Source organism: Sorex araneus, chromosome X (genome assembly GCF_027595985.1).
Source record: "Sorex araneus isolate mSorAra2 chromosome X, mSorAra2.pri, whole genome shotgun sequence".
Taxonomy (NCBI): domain Eukaryota; kingdom Metazoa; phylum Chordata; class Mammalia; order Eulipotyphla; family Soricidae; genus Sorex; species Sorex araneus.
This window is the reverse complement of record NC_073313.1, coordinates 335,877,752-335,896,440: the sequence shown is the minus strand read 5'-3', so window position 1 is coordinate 335,896,440 and position 18,689 is coordinate 335,877,752. Positions and strand designations below refer to the sequence as shown.

The 18,689-nt window shown below is 47.3% G+C and overlaps 1 protein-coding gene, 1 long non-coding RNA gene and 1 other non-coding gene across 3 annotated transcripts in view; 1 reads left to right on the top strand and 2 right to left on the bottom strand.

Moving 5' to 3' along the window:
• ACTG2 (actin gamma 2, smooth muscle) overlaps nucleotides 1-1,169 on the bottom strand; it is a 28,119-nt gene extending 26,950 nt beyond the window's left edge. Inside the window, exon 1 of the mRNA XM_055122735.1 lies at nucleotides 1,126-1,169. The gene's annotated coding sequence lies outside the window, so the exon portion shown is untranslated. The remainder of the gene's footprint in view (nucleotides 1-1,125) is intronic.
• A 10,521-nt stretch (nucleotides 1,170-11,690) lies between these two features.
• Nucleotides 11,691-11,821, bottom strand: LOC129400626 (small nucleolar RNA SNORA70). Its single transcript, XR_008627825.1, has one exon. It is a non-coding gene; the product is annotated as a small nucleolar RNA SNORA70 (small nucleolar RNA).
• A 2,256-nt stretch (nucleotides 11,822-14,077) lies between these two features.
• On the top strand, nucleotides 14,078-18,689 carry LOC129400052 (uncharacterized). Its single transcript, XR_008627393.1, has 3 exons — nucleotides 14,078-14,404; nucleotides 16,117-16,180; nucleotides 18,139-18,689. It is a non-coding gene; the product is annotated as an uncharacterized LOC129400052 (long non-coding RNA).

Genomic DNA, 18,689 nt, shown 5'->3' with positions numbered 1-18,689 from the left:
CAGCCCGAGGGCCAGCCTCAAAGACCCAACCCATTCAAATAATAAAAGCAAATATGGAGGCTTATAGCACAGCAGGTAGGGCGTTTGCCTTGCATGCGGCCGACCCAGGTTCGATTCCTCTGTCCCTCTCGGAGAGTATCCTGCCCACATGGCAGAGCCTGGCAAGCTACCCCTGGCGTATGCGATGTGCCAAAAACAGTGACAAGTCTCACAATGGAGACATCACTGGTGCCCCCTTGAGCAAATCCATGAGCAACAGGATGACAGTGATCTTTGCAATGTGGGGTCATCCAGCTGGTGGTCTGAGCACCACCGGGGAGTTTATTAGGAAGGTAAATAATTGGGCCTCTACTCAGCTTACTGACCCCTTGACCAAGCACTCTCAACACAGCACTCTCAACACGTGCTCCTTCCTTACACCAGCACTGCCAGAAGCTGTCTCCTCCCGCCCTTTCTCCAGTTCCCCTGCTGCGTGTGAGTCTCGGGGGACACACTGCCTAACTCCTCTGGACATCCTCAGCCAGGGTCAGGATACGATGCTCATACTCCCTTCCTGCCTGGAACCCTGCGCAGGCCATGGGGCACTTCCTGTCCTCTCCCACTGACACCCTCCATGCTCTCAGGTAGCTTCCAAGGACGAGAGAATTCTCCGTTCACCTCCACCGTGTAGAAGACAGCAAGACCCACGGGAGGACCTAGAACCACACACTCCCCAGCGCCGACTTGCCCTCTGCTCGGACACGCAGACCCTCCTCGGCTTGGATGGAGATGTCCTGACAGCAACCGGCTTTTCAGGAAGCGTCTGCTCCCTCGATCATTCTCCGGGACACTCCACACATGTCAAAGACTATCAGGGTGTTCTGCACTGGCCCTGGGGAGCAGACAAACGGCCCATTGCCACCCTGTCGGGGGGCACAGCCACTGCCCCTCGATGCTCCAAGCCCAGAATGCCTTTTCCTGGTAGGCGACATTATACTCAGAAGCCCTTCACCCCACTGAGGGCCCGGACGCGTGACCGAGGCCAGCGTCACAGAAGCCAGGCCAATCTGGAGGCGCCTCCTGCACCCAGGGGACCAGGTGGCTCCCGGGGAAGGGAGAGGCGCTGGACGCAGGCACTGTACTCACCCAGTGGACGAGAGATTCTTCTCCCAGTGGCCGAGGGTTGGTGTGTCTTTGGCGTAAATACCAGAGCAATATAAAAGCCCAGAGGCGGATCTTCTTTAAACTCAGTCCCTAAAAAGGCTGACTGCCGGTGTGGGAGCAATATTACCATATAAGGTGTTTTTTTTCAATAAATCGGCCTGGGGGGGGTGTGGTGTGGAAGGGAGTTGGGGAGAGTGAATTATCATTTGAAAAATGTATGCAAAAGGTCTCAAGTGGCAACAGCCCCCAGTGCTGGCGGGTTTGTTCCTTTTAAGCTGCTCTTGCATAAACAAAACTCGCACCAGGCCTTATAAGCTGTCCGGAGTGTGACCTGATGCCGCCCTGCTCCTGGAGAGAGAACCATACCAAGAATGGCAGTGGCCCGCCTCCCCCCGGCACACTGCCTCTCCAGGCCGGCTGCCTGCTGTACCAGGGACGGGCCTGGGATCCCCAGGCGGTGGCCTGTAGGTGAGGGTGTCCCTGGGATAGCCCTGGACAGCTACCAGTCAAAGGGAAGGCCAGCCAGGCCTGGGACAGCAGTCCCAAGGGACCCGCACTGGAGGCTGGCACACTGAGGCTCCCTCCTCAGGGAACCGCCATCTCCTCCCCCTTTCTCCTGGCCCTACTGCACCCCCCACCCCGTCCCCCCAGCAGGCCAGAAGCCCTGAAGCCCTGGGGACAGCAAGACAAGGAACCACCTTAGGTAGGGCTGAGGCCCTCTAGACATTCTCACAAGCTTAGAGAATGTTTCAAGACCTGTGGTTCTTTCTCTCTCTGTCTCTCTCTGCCTCCCTCTGTCTCTGTCTCTCTGTTTCTGTTTCTGTCTCTGTCTCTGTCTTTCTCTGTCTCTGTCTCTCTCTCTCTCTCTCATTTCTGGGCAACCCGGTTGGTGTTCAGGGCTTACTCCTGGCTCTGCACTCACTCCTGGCCGGCTTGCGGGACCATATGGGATGCCTGGGATCGAACCCAGCTCAACCCTGTGCAAGGCAAGTGCCCTGCCTGCTGCACCATCTCCCCGGCCCTCCGGATCTTCTCTGTCCTCGGGAGCAGGCTTGTTTCACTCCTGGGCATTGCTCTCAGCCCGGTGGCAGTCACCTTCATTCTAGTTCCACACTTTCAATGCTTCCCTCTTGCTCCAGACTAAGAGCACAGGGGTCCCTGGAACAGTCCCATCTAGATGGTGCCCCGAACAATCCTAGTCCCCTCCTGTCGGTGCCGCTGTGCCCCCCTGGGTTCCCTCCGTTAGACCCCTCCCCTAGGCTCCTTAGCCCCGCTGCAGCCCCACCCGCTGTGAGTTCTCCTCACTCTCCCTCACCCCCCACCCCACCTGGGCCTCCCCTTGGAAATGCAACTCCTCACCCTCCCTTCCACCCCTGCAGGCTCCGGTTCTGTCTGGCACAGTCCCTGGACAGCCCTTTCACTGGCCCTCTTCAAAGCTAGTGGTTCCCGGAGTGTGGGCCCAGGGCACTCGGGAAGGCAGCCTTGGCCAGACCCCAGGCTTGTCAGGAACCAGGTTCTCAGGTCCCCTCCCAGGGACCTTTTATTTTTTGTTTTATTTTATTATTATTATTATTTGCTTTTTGGGTCACACCCGGCGATGCACAGGGGTCACTTCTGGCTCTGCACTCGGGAATTACCCCTGGCGGTGCTCAGGGGACCATATGGGATGCAGGGAATCGAACCCAGGTTCTGACGCGTACAAGGCAAACGCCCTACCCGCTATGCTATCACTCCAGCCAGGTCCCAGGGACCTTTTAAATCAGAAGTCTGAGGGCTCAACAATCGCTCACAAAGGTGCCCCTCCCTAGTTTGCCCGTGAGACTTACCTTCGCCTAAGAGCAGAGCAATGGATACGTGTGCAAACTCCCTGTCCTCCTCCAGTTTCCGCCTGCACAGGACTGGGGCGCTGGTGTGAGGGGCAGCTGGTGAGGAGGGCACCCGGCACCTCTTTCCCAGGCCTAGGTGGCATCGCCTTTGGCCATTTCACTTCTCAGGCATGCACCAGATAAGGTACAACGGTTCCCCCTTCGTGGGCACTGCGTGGGGATTCTAAGAGGGTTCAGGTATCCTGGCACCTCACTTGATGCGGGCCCAGGACACTGCCTGCTGCTGGGAGAAGCCAGGGAAGAATACCAGGGAAGACTGTGCCCAGGGGCTTCTGCATGTTCCCATACCCAGAAGCGAACATGGCGCCATCGGTAGGCATGTACTCATCCCCTGCCTGCTGGCCGGAGTGCCCAAGGTGAAGTCTCAATTGCAGGCCCCTGGGGAAAATTTCCCTGAATCTTTTAGGGCCCTGGAGAGGCCCTGACCACCCATGCTGAGTGGTGGTCAGTCAGCAGAGCAGGTGGGAGCTGTCCAGCAGGAATAGAGAGCTGTCCGTCCCCACTGGCCAGGCAGCTGAGTGCTCACGCCCAGGGCATTAGTGGCCCTGTGGGTCTTCCTGGGGGCCACTAACTGCCAGAGCAGGGGGTGCAGGTCTCTAAGCGGAAAGCCCCTTCCCAGTGTCCACTCAGTTCTTTCTTACTGCATTGTGGTCCTGGTAGATATTCACTCCTACTTTATCCAATCAGCTGGTAGATAATCAAGAGTTTACAATCCAAGGAAATCAGCTGTGATTCAGGGTCTGAAGAACCGGAGATTAAAAAAAAAAAAAAGAAAGGTCATTGAATAAAACAAAGTACTGGGGAACTACTTAGGGGGAGCTGAACTTGATTTTGCAAGAGGCGGCAGAGGCAGGGGACAGAGATACTCATTTTCTTACAGCCCCAGGAGCCCTGCGTGTAACATTTCTTTGACCTCTCTCGACCCCACTTTCAAACTCAATGGAAAAAGATCAAGGGTTGGAGCGATATTACAGCAGGCGGGGCCTAATCTCCCCCACTGTTTCTCCAGCCCTCTATTGTAAATCTCTCTCTCTCTCTCTCTCTCTCTCTCTCTCTCTCTCTCTCTCTCTCTCTCTCTCTTCCTTTTTTGATCACACCCCGTGATGCACAGGGTTTACTCCTGGCATTGCACTCAGGAATTACTCCTAGAGGTGCTCAGGGGACAATACGGGCTGCCGAGAATCGAACCCGGGTCGGCTGCGTGCAAGGCAAATGCCCTCCCCACTGTGCTATTGCTCCAGTCCCTCTATTGTAAATTTCTTAAAGTGGAATTACTTGATCAAGAAAATAGCATTTTAAATATTGTTTAAAAATCCCAGAATATTTTTCCCTAAAGGTTGCCAATTGGGTATGAAAGCACCCCTCTCTCCTCATACTCCTTTAGCCATTGAGTATAAAGCTTTTGTTTTGTGGTTTTTGGCTGTGAATGTTGTGTTTTTCTAGCTCTGTAAAAATTTAAATTTAAAAATATCTGGTAACTATGGGGATGAAGTGATAATACAGCAGGTAAGGTGCTTGCCTTGCATGCGGCTGACCCAGGTTTGAGTTTTGGTACCCCCAGGATCCCTGTGCATCAACAAGAGTAATAGGAGTAATTTTGAATGAAGAGACAGGAGTAGCCCCTGAGCACCACTGGGTGTGACCCAAAACGCAAAAGAATTTTTTTTTTTTGCTTTTTGGGTCACACCCGGCGATGCACAGGGGTTACTCCTGGCTCATGCACTCAGAAATTACTCCTGGGGTGCTCGGGGGACCATATGGAATGCTGGGAACCGAACCCGGGTCGGCCTCGTGCAAGCAAACGCCCTACCCGCTGTGCTACCACTCCAGCCTGCAAAATAATTTTTTTCTAACTAATGTGGATGAACTTCTTTCACATTTGTTAACTTTATTATTTTTTTTAACTTATCTTTCTCTGAGAATGACTGGTTCATATCTTTGTCTATTTTTCTCTTAGATGGCTCACCACTGTCTTCCTGGATTCTAGTCTATTAAAAATGTAATAAATACTTCTTCTTTCTCTGTTACTTTCCTCTTTGTGGCCTGGGATTGGAACCCATGGCCTCCCCCGTGTGAGACATGTGCTACCACTGAGCCACATCCCTGGCCCTTGGGTTCATCTTTTTAAAAATTTTTGGTACCACTCCCGGCATTGCTCAGGGGATCATGCAGTGCCAGGGAGCGATCTGGGCCCTCACGAGCTAAGCATGTGCCCTAATTCTTTGAATCATTCTGCAGCCAACTGTGCTACTTTGGGGGTATGAAGACCCTCTCAGGTGGTGTTCTGGAGGCCAAGCGGCCACTCCCAGCTGTTGTCACCAACTGAGCTGGAGGGTTCAAGGCAAAGGAGCATCTGAGGATGCTGTGTGGTGCTGCTTGGACCTGGGGTGCTTGGAGATCACCCAGACTATCACGGTGGTGTTCAGAGGGGCTCATAAGGGCCAAATCCAGAGATTCTTGGGAGACAGTGTGGTGCAAAGGGACATCATCAGGGTCTGTCTCCTGTTAGACACAAGCCCTAACTGCTGTACTATCTCTCTGGCACCAGAAAATAATAAATAACCTGTTGTGTGTCTTGAGTGTTGAAAAATTTATTTCTAGCTTGTCATTTCATTAAAAAATATCATGGTATCTTTTTCTATGGAAAAGTTACACTAAATCTATTTTTAATTAAGGGATAACACATATGCAGAAAAATAAGCTTTTACATCCACCCATATAACACTCATCACAATCAGCTTTCCACAGAACCTGTTTTAATCATTATCCTCCCAAGGTAGAAGCTGTTGTGATTTTTAAACTTTTGACATGATAGTATCTTTCATATCCTTCATGGTTTCTATCTGTGGATCATACTTAGAAAAGCATTCCTCAACTCACAATGATAAGCTAGTAATAACTATTAACCTTTATTTTCTTCTGTAAATTTTATAATTTATTTATTCTACTGAAATATTGATTGGGTCCAGCTGAAATCTTTTCTGCTACCATCTCTGAGCTAGGGATCAAGCTCATTTGTACTCGCTAACACTATTTAAAACAGTCTGTGTCATCTGCATGATTTGAAATAGTACTCATTTTATTCACTGCCCTCTTTCTTGGTCTATTTCAGCAGAAGTTTTGCACAAATTTAAATATAACCCAAATTTTTAATGTTTACTAAAGTCACTACTTCATAATGACATTTAAAAACATTTCTTTGTGGGGCTGAAGCGATAGCACAGTGGGTAGGGCGTTTGCCTTGCATGCGGCCAACCTGGGTTTGATTCCCAGCATCCCATATGGTCCCCTGAGCACCTCCAGGAGTAATCCCTGAGCATTGCTGGGTGTGACCCAAAAAATCAATAAAAATAAATAAAAACATTTCTTTGTTAAACTCTTGGAAAAATTTTTCAGTAATTTTGCAAAATTTTCTCACCAAGTTCCTGATCAGAATAAACTAAAAAGTGAATAACCAAATTGGAATTAAACTAATCCATATATTAACTTAGAAAATAATTGCATCTTTCCATTGTTGGATATGGCTTCGATTTTTATTTATTGAAAAGTTTATATTTTTGGGCTGCAGAGATAGTACAGTGGGTAAGAGCAATTGCCTTGCATGCAGCCAATCCGGGTTCGATCCCAGGCATCCCGTTTGGTCCCTCAAGCACCTGAGTGCAGAATTAGTAGTAACCCCTAAGTATCACCAGATGTGGCCCCAAAACCAAAAATAAAAGTTTATATTCTTCAGTACTATCCGTTTCATCATTAGTTCCTGCACAATTTTGTTTAACTAAGTTTTTATACATTTGATGCTATTAATATTTTTGCCACAATTTCTAACTGTAGAAATTTCTACAATTTATAACTAAAAAAGAGGAAATATGTGTTATAATATATGAACATTATTAAATAGATACACCTAGCTTTAGTTTTCATCAGTCTGAACAGTTTTTTTTTTTCTTATTTTTGTTTTTTGGGCCACAACAGTCTGTGCTCAGGACTTACTTTTAGTCCTCTTCATTGTGCTCAGGACTTAATCCTGGTGCTGTACTCAGGAATTACTCATGACAGTGCTCTGGGGACCATATGGATGCAGGGGATTGAACCTAGGTCTGTCGCTTGCAAGGCAAGAGTCTTACCTGTTGTATATGTCTCTAGCCCCATAGACATTTTCTTTTTAAGTAGATAATATTGCACTGTAGCACTGTCATTCTGTTCATCGATTTGCTCGAGCGGGCACCAGTAAGGTCTCCATTGTGAGACTTGTTGTTACTGGTTTTGGCATATCAAATATGCCACAGGTATCTTGCCAGGCTCTGTTATACGGGCGGGATACTCTCAATAGCTTGCCAGGCTCTCCGAGAGGGACAGAGGAATCAAACCTGGGTCAGCCATGTGCAAGGCCCTATGCACTATGCTATCGCTCCAGTCCTAGATAATATTATAACCTGAAAATAATGCTTATGTCAATAAGTATTTTACATATATTTTTATGAATTTTATCATACTATATAAAAATGGCAGCACTGTAGCACTGTCGTTCCGTTGTTCATCGATTTGCTCGAGCAGGCACCAGTAACATCTTCATTGTGAGACTTGTTACTGTTTTTGGCATATCGAATACACCATGGGTAGCTTGCCAGGCTCTGCTGTGCGGGCGGGATACTCTCAGTAGCTTGCCGGGCTCTCTGAGAGGGACGGAGGAATCAAACCCAAGTCGGCCGCATGCAAGGCAAACGCCCTACCCGCTGTGCTATCTCTCCAGTCCAAGATTGTATAATAACCAATATTATAATAGCCAGAGCGATAGTACAGCAGGCAAGGCACTTGTCTTGCCCGTGGCAGAGCCAGGTTGGATCCCTGGTACCCCATATTCAGACCTTGCAGATTGATGAATGATGTTTTGCCTTTACTATTGGCTTCTTTGAGGAGAATGCCTCTCATTTCATGTTCTTCATCCATGCCCTCGGGGGCTCACAGGTTCAACTCAGAAAACCTGAGGTAGGCCCTATTAGCAGCATAAATAACAGTAAAGCACATTTTCTCCCAGCATCCCAGATAGAACCCTCTGATAATTACCCACTAAATACTACTTAGTATCACGCTGGGGAGGTAGTGCAATGAAGTGGACCCAGGCTTTACAAGGGAGAAGTCAAGGTTTGATGCCTGGCTCCACATAGACGTTCCTCTGAGCAACTCATGAGCACAGAGCTGGGAGCCTCGGTAGCACTGTGTGTGGTCCAAGACCCACAAGCAAATCAATAAGTGTCATGCGGTATAATATTCATTATTATTATTTGGGAAGGGGAGGGTTAAAGCTGCACCCGACCATGTCAGTCAGTTACTCCTGGCTATGTGCTCAGAGATTACTCCTGGTGGTGCCCAGGGAACCATAAGTGGTGCCAATGATTCAAACTGCAGTTGGCTTGTGTGCAAGGTAAGTGCCTTAATTTCTGTACTATTTCTCTGGTCAATGTACATTATTTTTTCTGTTTATAGTAATTCTCAATTTTAAGAAATATTAATTTGGAATTTCCTGCAATAAAATGTATTTTTAGCATCTTTCTTCCTCTATGATAAGATGTGAAAAAATCCTTGTCTGAAGGATTCAGAGAACTACCAAATTACCACCCCTTGTCAGGGAGAATATGAGAGGTCAGGTTTTGAGAGGGAGAAAGCTGTTTGAGTGAAGTCGATATTCTATACCATTTCCTTTTTGAGATGTCTTTCAGCGTCTCAGTGGCACAAGGTAGAAGCAGTAACTAAGAGACTGAGAAGCTAATTAGTGCATTTGATAGATTATGGGGCTAGAGAGGAAAGGAATGGAGTTCAAAGCTCTCTGTCAAACACTCGTGACTCGCCTCTGGATCTGGCATGTTTAACTTTATGTCATCTTGGCTAGTCCACAGTATCCAGATATTTGGCCAAATGTTAATATAAATGTTTTTGTGAGATTAGCATTTAAACCTGTAGAATTTTGTTGTTTGGAGGCTACATTCAGAAGTGCTCAGGAATTACTCCTGGTGGGGCACAGGGAACCCTACTGGGTGCTGGGGATTGAACCAGGGTCAGTTGCATGCAGGGCAAAGTGCTATACTATGTCTCTAGTCCAAAATCAGTAGATTTTTGAGTGAATCCGATTATCTTCCATAACTTGGATGGCTCTTATCCAACCAGCTGAAAGCTGTAATCTTCCTGGGAGAGGAAATTCTGCCAATCGACTGCTGTTTCTGTTTATTCTGGGGCCACACTCAGCTGTGCTCAAGACTTACTCCGACTCTGTACTCAGGGGTCACTCCTGGAGGGCTTGTGGGACCATAGCATAGCACCGTCATGCCATTGTTCATCGATTTGCTTGAGCGGGCACCAATAACATCTGCATTGTGAGACTTTTTACTATTTTGGCCTATCAATTATGCCACAGGTAGCTTGCCAGGCTCTGCTGTGAGGGCGGCATACTCTCGGTAGCTTGCTGGGCTCTCCGAGAGGGATGGAGGAATTGAACCTGGGTCGGCCGTGTGCAAGGCAAACGCCCTACCCGCTGTGGGGGACCATATGGGGGGGATTAAACCCTGGTCAGACTTGTGCAAGGCAAGATACTTACCTGCTGTACTGTATCTCCAGCCTTTCCAGTTGCTTTTGGATTCAAACTGTAGCTTTTTCATGATCCCCAGTGCACTGGTTGTAAACGCATGCACACATTCTATGGGTCTGCTTCCAGCCGAGGCCTTTGCAGTTGAGAGGCAGGAATAGTCAGTAATGAAGAAGCCATGGTTCCTTCCCAGCCTGTCCGGGCCTGCTTGTAACTTCAGCATCATGCCCTCCCTTAGTGCTCAAGGGGAAGTACACAGACAACTTGATGTCAGTTGAAAACTAGAAGCATCATCTGTAGCGTTCATTTGGGGGAGATCTCCGCAGCAGAGCCCAGGGGCCTGGGGGAGATCTGGGCTCAATCTGGGCTCTATCTCGTGCTTGGGAACCACGACAGCTGAGGTCAGACTTCGGCCCACATGCCACACCTGCAAGGCTTGTGTTCCACCTCCTTAGGTCTCTCCCTGCCCCACCTGCAGTGTTCAGAAGGTGAGGTTGTCCAATGTGACACAAATATTTTAAATAAGTCTTGATTTCCAACTATTGCCATAAATGCAGGTTCTATCTTTCCAACATCTGGTGTAAGGATTATTTATAAAATTTAGTTGAAGAATGAATTTATCAGCAGAATAAAAATTAACTGTTGAGGGGCTGGAGTGATAGCACAGCGGGTAGGGTGCTTGCCTTGCACGTGGCCGACCCGGGTTTGAATCCCAGCATCCCATATAGTCCCCTGAGCACGGCCAGGGGTAATTACTGAGTGCAGAGCCAGGAGTAACCCCTGTGCTTAGCTGGGTGTGACCCAAAAAGCAAAAAAAAAAAAATTAACTGTTGAGGGGCTGGAGTGATAGCACAGCGGGTAGGGTGTTTGCCTTGCACGCGGCTGACCCGGGTTCGATTCCCAGCATCCCATATGGTCTCCCGAGCACTGCCAAGAATGATTCCTGAGTGCAAAGCCAGGAGTAACCCCTGAGCATCGCTGGGTGTGACCAAAAAGCAATAATAATAATAATAATAATAATAATAATAATAAATTAACTGTTGAGCAGCCAAGTAATCTTTAACAAGTCAAATGAAGAAGTGTCAAAAAGAAACTGGGGAGATAACTCAGAAGTCAGAAGCACAAGCCTTGTATGACCCCCGGCACCACATGGTTCTGTGGATACTGTTGGGTGTAGTTAAAAGTTGAACTCTGGATGGCCCCTGGCACCTCTAGGCCCGAGAAGTACCACACTGCAAGTCCTCTAGCATGAAACCATCTGAGCTGGTTGACTGGATGTCACTGGGAGGGCTCTGGGGTCCCCTGAGCAAAGCTTGGGAAGCTGCATCTTCCCAAAGGAAAGAAGCTGCAAAAAACCAAAATAGGAAGAAGACACCCAGTCGCTTATAAGAAAAAAAAAACATTCAAATACATTTTTCACTGTCTTAAAAATACTTGACTTCAATAACACCTTCTGGTGAGAATCAAGTCTGGCAACAAAGGCAGACTCCGGAAGAGGTTTCTTTTTGGAAAATGAGTCTGTGTGGAACCAAGGGATGAATAATACCTGGGAAGTTCCCTTCCTTCAGGTCTCATGAAACAAGGTCAGCTGCCTCCCCCCCCCCACTTTTTGTTATGACTTTTTCTTTCCTGTAACACGGACTTTGGAGGGGGGCGGGAATAAGCAGGAAGCCGGACTTTTTGGGGAGCAGGTGGGCAGGGACTCGGGGAGTGTAGAGGCTCTCAGGAGTGTGGGGCTGCCGTTTGTCCAGTGGTGCATAATCGAGGACGTATTTGACACCACAGCACTTTGGGACAAGCCGCTTTTCAATCACTGTGTCTCCAAACTCTTCCCCCGTAACCATGGCGAAGCCTCACTTCCTCACTTCTTGGAGATGTGGATCTTCTGCGACCAGCTTGAACTTGGCCTGGCGCTGAGTCTCAGTTACATCCCTTGCTGTACAGTTTGGTGCTGAGGGACATGATAACTTGGTCAATGTGGACCCTGACCACTGTGCCCTGAGGCTTTCCAAAGGCACATCCATACCTGTTTGGAGCTCGAGATTGGGGACAGCCTGAGGGCAGATGTGAATGTCCACCCAAAGGACTGTCTTCAGGGCCCCTTAGATCTGCCTATACAAGCCATAGGCTGTGGACGGTGCCAAGCAACCACTCTCTCAGCTTCTGCACATGGCCCCACAGGGAGAAAGAGCACAGTCCACTTACTTGGCTGAAGATACTGCAGAGTTTTGTTTGTTTGGGGGCCACACCTGACCATGCCCAGAGCTTACTCCTGGCCTTACGCTCAGGGATCACTCCTGTTGGTACGGGGGAACCATATGCACTGGAGTTTGAGCTGGGGCCAGCCCATGTAAAGCAAACTCTTTTTTTTTTTTTTTTTTTTTTGCTTTTGGGTCACATCTGGCGATGCACAGGGGTTACTCCTGGCTTTGCGCTGAGGAATTACTCCTGGCAGTGCTAGGGTACCATATGGGATGCTGGGAATTGAACCCGGGTTGGCTGTGTGCAAGGTAAACTCCCTACCTGCTGTGCTATTGCTCCAGCCCCTAAAGCAAACTCTTTAACTGCTTGTGCTATCTCTCCAGACCTACCACAGACATTTAATTAAAGAAAAAAAAATCCTGGGCTGGAGAGAGAGCACAGGGGCCTTAGGTGCTTGCCTTGACAGAGACTGACCTGGATCGATCCCCAGCACTACATATGGTCCCCTGAGCCCAGTTAGGAGGGAGCCCTGAGTACAGAGACAGGAGTAAACCCTGAGCACAGCTGGGTGTGGCCCCAAGTTCTCCACCCCTACCACCAAATGTCCCAGTCCCAGTCCTTTTGCTGTTGTGTGATGATTAGGGATCACGTGTTTGCTAGGAGTTGCACATGCAGTGGTGCTCACACTCTAGTGCTCTCCTGGGGCTTATACACTTTTTACCTGATGATGTTCAGAGTTTATTCCTGGCTTTGTACTCAGGGATCACTCCTGGTGGTACTTGGGGGACCATTTGTGGTGCTGGGAATCAAACCTGGGTTGGCCTTGAGCCAAGCAAGCACCTTACCCACTGTACTATCTTTCTGGCCCCAAGAACTTGAAGACTTTTATTGGCTGTGCACACACACACACACACACTCACACACACACACACACCTGTTGAGATCCAGCTACTCTTAGCTATGGTGCTCATACACATTCTGGTTGCAGTACTCCCTGGGGGTTGCAGTGGTGCTCCCATGTGTGTTCACTGGGGTGCTCTCCTGGCTGTGGCGCTCCTCAGGGGCCCATACAACTCAGTTGCTGAGCTCACACACACCTGGCTGTGTGGACTCTAGACCAGGACTTCTTAAATTTTTCCACCCACAACCCCCCCTTTCTTATTTTCCCTGGAGAAATGCAACATGCACAAATGCTGCCAGAAACACCTTGGATTCATTACAGGGTTGATCTTGAATCGAGTTTTGGTTGTTGTGCTTTCAGAAACCATTTGCTGTTGCCAATGTTTTTTGTGATTCCCCACATTCAGTTACGCAACCACCTAGCGACCTACCATTTTAAGAAGAGGGGCTGGGAGCCCTGCTCAAGGCATGTGAGTGGGAGAGTGGACCTAGCAGTCCTGCCTTGGCAAAGCTGGGCTTTTGTCATGGAACCACCCCCTCTCTCCTCCCCAGGCCACTCACGGCCTCGATTTTTCATAAACATGAGGCTAGTCTCTGACCTAGATCCAAATTATGGTGTTCTGATCAGGCCCCCTAAAAACTTGAACGTACTTGAGGTACGTTCGATTTCGAGGAGGAAACTTGTCCTTGGAGTTGTTCATGTTCCTCCTGCATGTTGGCTCTGACCTTCTGTTTTATTTATTGTTTTTATTATATACTGTTTTGCTCTTTGGATTTAGCTCTGTTTGGAGAGAGCCAAAGTCCAGTTTATCTTCCTTAAATAAGAACAACATGTGCCTCTCCGAACTCCAATGAAACGTCTGTTTGTTTATGGATCACTCTACCCCAATTCTATGCCAGCTCCTCAATAAGTGCTCCCAATCCAGGATTCTGAGCTCGGAGTTTGACATGAGACCCGGTGTGCTTTCAACAACGGCCCCATCGCAGGACGCTGCCATAATCTCTGCCCTGCTGTGACAAGAAGAATATCAGTCATAGCATCTGCAACCTTTTCTGACCTCTCCTCAGTTTGGGTCAGGGAGGAACTGATTTGGCATTGCTCTTCTGTTCAGGCGCCAGGGTGGAGCAAACAGCTTTCCCGAGGCTTAGCCCAGCTGAGTTCTAACACCGTACTTTTCCACTCACTTAAAAAAAAAAATCCAGTTCTATTTTTGGATGAGTTGGTTGCATAGCCCCTTGCTATTTTTTCAAAAGAGCTATTCTTTTTACTCTGATGACACGATTTTATTTTTCTGGACAAGGAATGGTCTGTATCTACAGCAGACTCTACTAGCTAAGCATGAACAGAGAAGAGGGCTGAGGAAGAAAACCTCTAAGGCTAGAGCTATAACCTACGTAGGTTATACCTGTGCTAGTTCCAAATTTCTGTTTTTATTATTTACTTATTCTTATTTTCTGAAGGAAAAGGAAAGGAAAAGAAGGCATTTTGGATTTTGGGAGGGATCTCTCTGTAAGAATTCCAGGAATAAATCTCTCCCCTTTCCTATATTTTTCTTGCCTTTTTGTAGGGGGGGGGGGGTCACACCTGGAAATGCATAGGGATTACTCCTGGCTCTGCACTCAGGAATCACTCCTGGCGGTGCCCAGGGGACCATATGGGATGTTGGGAACTGAACTCCGGTCGGCCACATGCAAGGTAAATAAATGCCCTACCCACTGTGCTATCGCTCCAGCCCCCCTTTCCTATCTTTTTAACAAAGGGGGAGGGTGAGGTTTTTTCATTAAGTTTAAAGCACGTGGGTGGTAAAAGGGTTAGGAAGCTGAGGTGATTATCTTCTGGTGTCTGCTCACCCAAGTTTTCCAGGCACATCCTGGTCTCACCCCGTGACATTCCATACCAATGACTCCGTACTCCCAATTTTTAAGTTAATCAACCACATTCTCCAAAATTTGATTCCCTGGATTTGCTTACACAGAAACCATTTGTGGTCACTGTAAGTTCTTTTTCTGCTGTAAAGTAGGAATCAGTGTAGTAAGTAGGTCACGGGCTCTCTTACCCCACCTGGGTGAGCTGTGTGAGAGCAAAACCAAAACCCGTTTGGAAATTGAGAGCTTTTAATCTTACTCAGTCACCACTAATACTAAAGCAAGCTTCTCCAGAGGCACTGGCCATAGATTGCAGTTCCCAGTTAACTGTCACCAATTATTTATTAAAATATCACCAGGGAGAAACTTGGAATTGTTTAAAACATATACAGTCAATCTGAGCTCTCAGCTACAGAAAAATGTGTCCCCAGGTTAAGCCAAGTCCCTAGGCTTCAGTTAAGGTATCAGAGTCAAAGTCTACTACCCCTACTGATGCCCTTCTGAGCTCCTGTAGAATTACTTCTATATATGGGCTGTTAGTGAAATGTTATCTTTTTGACCTCTCAGTGTCTGTGTTGCAAGCCATAATGCCCAAAAGTAGAGAGAGAGTATGGGGAATATTGTCTGCCATGGAGGCAGGGGGAGGGTGGGAAAGGGGGGGTATAGCCAGGATATCGGTGGTGGGGAATGTGCACTGGTGGAAGGATGGGTGTTTGATCATTGTGTGATTGTAACTCAAACATGAAAGCTTGTAACTATCTCACGGTAATTCAATAAAATTATTTTTTAAAAAAGAAATGTTATCTTTTATACAAAAGCAGGATCTTCTCTGTGTTGTTTAAATTTGTTATAGATGGTGCCAGGGAGATAGCTCAAGGGGCCAGTGCTCATATCTGTCATGCACAGGGATCCTTTTGATCCTTGGCATTTCATGGTCCCTGAGCTCCACTGGGTGTAGCCTTGGGGGGCCCTGCACCACTGAAGAGTATCCCCCCAACAACAAAAAAACCCCAAACATTGGTTGTACAAATGTTCATTGTTTTTATAATAACAAATGAACACTTGTTATTATGTAAATATCCATGTCACTGTTGATGACATCACGCCCCATGTGGCCCACCCGTGGTGGGAATGTCAGTAATCATGGTTTTCAAATGTTGCTTTATTATTGGATCCACTTGATTCAATTTTTGCATCCTACATTTCTCCATAGCCACATTCAATTTCTCTTTGCAATGTTTCACATGCCCTGAAAAGCTCTCTCTTAAACATCCAGTGTCTAGCACGGGCTTGGTATCTAATCATAGAGTAAATATATAAGTTGAAAGAATTACAAGCACACACAAATCATCATTATAAAGCATCCAAGTTCAGATATAGAAGTGGAGTAGAGATAAATGAAAATCAAAACATTTCTTTCTCCCTGGCCTGGGTTCCCTTAATACATGTATAAACTTGGTGCTTATCATGTGCACAGTAATCAGAGATGAAGAAATTGCTATTGTGCTACTTCATGGGAATATCTTACTTTATCTATTCCAGTGTTGCTCTGTGATGATAGCATGACATCTACTTCCTGTGTACTTTGAAGAGCATTCAGCACACAGTAAGTACTGTAGAGGTGTAAATAGAGTGAATAAGTGGCCTGAATGTGACCCATCATCTGGAGAGTGAAAGAGTTATTACCCCATAGTTCAGGTGCTGCTGGGGTGTGTGCTAGGAATGAACCCCAAAACCATCTCATGCAGGAAAAATAGACACCCCACCATTGAACTGCCTCCTCCGGCCCCCATGTTCCTTTTCTCTAAAACCCATAGCACTTTGGCTTTGTTCGTTTTGGGTTCTGCTGCCCATAGTGGTGGATTTTCCTCTGAGGCACCTGTGTAGACATCTGCTCTTTTGTCTTCCCAGCATCTACTCCCCCTTCTACTGTTAATACCATTTTCTTTCGAAAATAAATGCTCCTCCACTCTCACTGTGACATCTGATAGACACATGACCCAGGCCTGCCAATCAGAACATTCCATTAATTTGGGGGGGGATGATTAATCCTGCGAGGGAGGCGTGATGAAAACATGGCTCGTGACTCAAGTCCAAGATTTGTGCAATCTTTGGACGTAGACGTTCTCTTTTTGCTGCTGGATTTACCAAGACAGCAGGCTTTACACCTGCCATTGACAAAGTCACCATATTGAAGAAACCTAGTAAAATGAACCCCGAGTATATGAGCCACTGGAGGAATACAAAAATGAGTCTTGATGACGGTGGGCACTGGATTCAGTGAACTGAGTTTTCTGTTTGAGTAATGGAAAGAAGTTAAACCAAGGCTGGAGACACAGTACTGGGTTAGAATTCTTGCCTTACATTTGGTTTCCCAAGCACCCCAAACACAGCACCAGTAATAGCCCCTGAGTAGCCACCAAGTTGGCCCTACCTCCTGCCACACACACACACACACACACACACAGAGCCCACAAACAAATACAGGATTTTATTTTTATCATATTGTTTCTTCCTAGATCACACTGCAGTATCAAGGGCTATAATCAGATGTCTTATGTTTAAAGACAAATGCTTGAGCTGGAAATAAAATTTTTGTGTGAATTTATCCGTGAAGCAATTAAAAATAAGCTAAATGGCTCAGGGAAAACTCAGTGATAGAACCCTGCCTTGGCAGACTTGAGGTCTTGAGTTCGATCTTAGCGTCACCACACATGCCCAAGTGCAAGCCCTGCAGCACTACTGTGAGTGGGTGACTCACCCTTGCACCGCAACCAAGGGAGAAATCTTTAGTAGCATCCCATTACTGAGTATGCGGCCCTTGGAAGCACTCCAACTAAAAGCGAGCGTGAAAACTTGTGCAAATTCAGAAAAAAGATATGAAAGTGACCTGTATGCAAAGGAAACCAGGTTCTCTGTCTTCCTGAAGGAAAGAGGTGACTCAGGAGGCTGTTAGAACCCAACTCTGCTCCACCACACGTCACAAGAACAAGGGGTGCCTGGCCAGGTCCTTGCCATACCTTAATTCCTTTTCTTTGTGGAAGAAAGAATTCAAGGTCAAGACTGAAGCTATTTATTAAAGTGTGCACCCATGGAGGGGGTGCAAATGCTCCCAGAGGAGAGTTATCACTGGGTTGGGGGTGAATTAACTCAGGGAGTTAATTAATTAAGGGGTGCGGCATGAATTAGCCCCATGAAGAGCCATGGTAAAGTTGTGCGTGCATATAAGGGCTACATACTTCTAATAGGTACCCTGTGTCATTAGCATTTGCTTATGCAGAGAGGGGATACTAAGTTGATATGTATTGGGGCTTAGTGAGAAGGAAAATGAAATTGGGTCAGCTCCTATCCACTGAGAATGGTCCAGTCAGTAGCTGGAGGACCATGTTTCCCAGTTTTCTATCAAGAAGTCAGTAAGCCCTGGGTGGAGATTCAAGGTCCCTTTGTTTTTCCATGCACCTGTGAGTTAGGCCTTTTGTTTGTTGCAGTTCCCGCATTGCTTCACCTGTAAAGGATATGAAGGGCTTTTGCTGGCCTTATGCCCAACGGCTCTCTCTTTTTTAGGCCAGTTCTTTCTTGATGCTCCACCCTTGGGCTTTGCCCGAAGATCTCTGCTAGCTCTTGGAGGCACGGTTTACGTTGAGCAGTTTCCAGGGCTGAGATCATCCAGGAGGGAAGGTTTCCATATATGACAGCTTTGCGGCTGTGTCCAGAAATGTTCCCAAGCTCTTCGCCTGGTGCTGTCCAAGAATCAGATGGTGGCTGGATTCCCACACAAAAGGGGCAATGGAGCTTTGGTTTCAGAAAAGAGTAGGTAGTGTCCTTTTGTCCAATTATGTAAGCAGTACATGGTTCTCTAGAATATTTGAGAATTTTTTTTACAGTATTTAGGTGGAAAAGAACGATATGCCAAAATTTCATTCACCTCTGGATCATATTGTTTTTGTGTATTTGTTTTTATGCACACATGGGTCTCCGTATATTTTAGGAAGGCAGTTCACATTTCACTGTGGTTGGATGTGGGTTTGGAAGTCTGATACCACTCATGTGGAGTTCTGTGACCTTCAGCATCTTATCCTTGTTCCTCCTTCCACAATAAAGTTTGCTAATTCTCA